Source organism: Dipteris shenzhenensis, chromosome 28, assembly GCF_047967505.1.
Source record: "Dipteris shenzhenensis isolate YYH24624 ecotype China chromosome 28, Dip_SZ_1.0, whole genome shotgun sequence".
In the NCBI taxonomy this organism is placed as follows: Eukaryota; Viridiplantae; Streptophyta; class Polypodiopsida; order Gleicheniales; family Dipteridaceae; genus Dipteris; species Dipteris shenzhenensis.
This window is the reverse complement of record NC_141623.1, coordinates 11,329,233-11,333,093: the sequence shown is the minus strand read 5'-3', so window position 1 is coordinate 11,333,093 and position 3,861 is coordinate 11,329,233.

Genomic DNA, 3,861 nt, shown 5'->3' with positions numbered 1-3,861 from the left:
GGGTTGTCTTCCTACAGATGCAGAGACGCGATGTGCATTTCGGATAGGAACAAAGCCGTGGTTCATTGACCAAGAGGCAATGGGAGCGACGGTCGATTGGGCTGAGGTGGCTGCTCGCACGGTATAAGTTTACTCCTACTTGTAATCTCACTTTTTAATTTAAGTTCCAATCTAATTTTCAATTTATATGGTTCACTCTTAGGGTCAAAGCTCAAGTGTCCCATCATCGAAGGTGAGTGATCAACTAGGCCAAGGATCAGACATAGGTAGCGAGGACGAGGGAGAAGACGCAGGTGTCAAGGACCAAGGAACAGGCCAACAAGACAAGGATGATTCGGATTCGAATGAGTAGTAGTGGTAGTAGCATTTTGTATATCCGCTCGTTTGAGCAATTTTGTATCGTCCTTTCTTTTTCATAAAATGCACCCAAACTTTTCTGCTGTAGTCATCAATAAAAGTGACAAAATAATGACAGCCTCCAATAGATGCAGCTTTAGTAGTCCACACATCAGAGTGGATTAATTCCAATGGCTTCTTACTCTCTTGAACATGTCTAGGAAATGGTTTCCTTGCTTGTTTTCCAAATTGACAGGCTTCACATACTTTATGCATTTCTGCAACCTTGAATTTAGGCAATCCTGCAACAATGTTTTGGGCCTGCATTGATTTAAGTCGCTGTACATTAACATGACCAATGCGTTTATGCCAGATATCAATATCTGCAACTACACCGGTCCCATGTGCAAACATTGCTGCACTCAATTCAGGCATGTCCACATCCAATGTAAACATCTTGCCCTTCTTCTTTCCTTTTGCTATCAAGCGACCATTATTTTTCATATCCTCAACAAAGCATCCATGAGGATTAAATCTGACCTACAAGCCCTGCTCCACCATTTGACCAACAAAAACTAGGTTCTTGGTGATGTTCGGGACATGAAATACATCAGACAGGTATTTCTTTTTCCCATCCTGCATAGACAAAGGAATTTTACCAATCTGCACAATAGGATGTGCAGTATCATCACCAGTCTTCACAAATCCTAGTCTTTCTATTTTCCTTGCATCCTGCATCCATTCTGCATGACCTGTCATGTGGTTTGATGCACCTGAGTCAACATACCACACATCATTGCTTTCTTCTGCACTTGTCAAAGAATTGGTGATGTGCTGCACCATAAATAGATGCTCATTTCTGTCATCACCCTATCTACTAAAAGATGCATAATTGCCTTGCTGCAATTTTCCATTCATAATGTCATTCTGCTTTTTGTAGCAGTCTTTAGCCATATGACCCATTTTACCACAATAGTAGCATTCAACATGGCTGTTTGCATTTTGGCCTCTCTGCCATCCACCACATCCTCTTTGGCTCCCCCTACCTCTAGAGTTACCACGTCCTCCTCCATAGGACTGGTTTTCTTGAGTTTGCTGCATATTCTGCTCAGGGGGGTCACTATGTATAAACCCTCTATATCACGTGCGTTCAAGGCCTATATTTAAAGTCCCTTATCTGTAAAAAATTTCATTAATAAAATGTACCCCTTTTCTATACAAATCTGTAAATTTTTTCCAAAACTATTTTAAATAGTCCCTTATGTATATTTATTTCTGTAAATTTTAGAAATAAAAAAAATCCTTCTGTTGAACTCACGTGATAGGGTTACATATGATGAGTGACCCCCCCGAGATATTCTGATTTCTACCACGGCCTCCAGATCGGCCTCCTCTACCTCTGCCTCTACCTCTTCTAGCATTTGAGTAGAAGACAGTTTCTTTTGAAGTTCCTCCTGAAGAAGATGCACCACCATTTCTCTGCTCTTCAGAAATTAGAAGAGCAAACAACTCCTCAAAATCAAGAAATTTTTCACGGATGGCAATGGATGTTTGGAATTGTGCATAATCCTTTCCTAGACCATTCAAGGTCACAGAAACTAGATCATCATCTTCCACTGGTGACCCAATGGAAGCAAGTGCATCTGCAATTTTCTTCATCTTTATGTGGTAGTCATTGATGCTCATATTTTCTCTCTACACATTGTGCAACTCCTGCTTGAGCTCCTGCTTGAGCTGCATTTTCCTGGCTTGCGTATTTGTGCTGTACATTTTTGCCAAAGTATCCCATGCCTCCTTTGGCATACTTGCATCCTGAATATGCACAATCATAGAGTCCGAAATACTGATAGATAGCCAGTACATAACTTTTCTGGCTCTCTCATGCCATCCTTTAAATTCCTGCATTTCCTGTTGATTGGGAACATTAGGAAGAACTGGTTCTTCTTCATTTCCTGTAATGAACTCCCAATAGCCTTTTCCCATAAGGAAATTCGTCATTCTAAACTTCCATGGTTGGAAGTTGTTCTTGTCAAGCTTTTCAGTGACAATCTATGAAAGAGAATCAGACGCCATTATAGAACACTGCAAGATATTTTGTCATTGCAAAAAAAACAGCTTCTGCCTCACACGGGCAAATCTGCAACACTGACAAAAGTGGTATTTGACCACACAGTCACTTCCTAGTGACAATTTTGCATCAACAGGCAATAAGGATGATTCTGTAACACCCAGTATCTCTGCGCACAGGCATATGATGCAATTTCTGCAGAAACTTTTCACCGACCTGCAGAGCAGTGGTCGCACAGCAAAAACAGGTCCTTTTTCTCAGTGCTTGCGAAGAACTTCCACCTCCAAAATGGGCCCCAAAATGACCTCGAATCAGAAAAATAAAGTCACCAAGGGCTTTGCCCTTACCCATAGCATATAATGCCCTCTCACCACACCGCGAAGGGCGTCTCAATATGAGACAATGCACTCTTTCACTTTCTAGCTGTGCTACCTGCAGAGATTTGCTCCCAAACTCGAAAAAGGAAAGCAACACTGGTCCTCTTACCAGGACACCGCGAGCTTGGTTTGCTTTCTTGAGCTCCTTACCACGAACCAGGCTCTGATACCATGTGAAGATAGTGGGAGAGAAGGAAGGAGTCTCACTTGCAGCTTTCTCACATACACAATGGGGGAATACACACAAAGGTGGAGGCTGAAAACAGTTTTCCTCTTTTTAGTTGTGAAAGCCAAAATAACTCTAGTACAATGAAAATAGAAGAACCCTATATGTGGGTCTCAAACCAAACTCAGCTAACTAAGTTGGCATACTAACTGAGCCACGAACTAGAGTAGATAAGGATAGCTATCATCCAGCTATTATTCATGGGCGGTGTACCAACCGCATCTGCAGCTAACAAGTTGGTGACATAAATGCACAACGGTCACCCTGGCATATCACGAGTGGAGCTCGATATCTCAACACTGATTCCCTTTCTCATTTCTTCTTTTTCTTATACTCGTTCCTTCTTCTTATCCTTCTCTTTCTCTTCTCTATATCCTTTCCTTCTTCTTACCCTTTCATCAAATGAATGAATGTTTAAGTTGAATTTGGAATGCCATTTGCAATGCAATAAGCCTTCACAAATGAGATGGGGTAGATTGAAGCATATGCATAAAGTGTTAAAGTTGTATGCACAAATATGTAAAGCTTTATGCATATGTGTATTCTGTAGAGGTTAATGTCATCAATGAAAATATAACTTCTGTGAAATAATTCTTGGGGTGCGGGGAATGTTCCAATGAACACATGTTAAAGTGGTGGATCCTTCACCATTGTGCTCTCTGGAACCTTCTCCCTCCATTGAAAATATTGCACGCAAGATTCTTCTTATTGTTGTAGACATTGACCTCTATGCCTCTTTTTCCCTTCATGGCAAGCGAAGGATGTTTCCTTGTTTAAATAGAATGCATTATAATTTTTAAATATAATGTACCATTTGATTTCATGAAGGATGGCTAGCAGAGGATTGAGTGGAG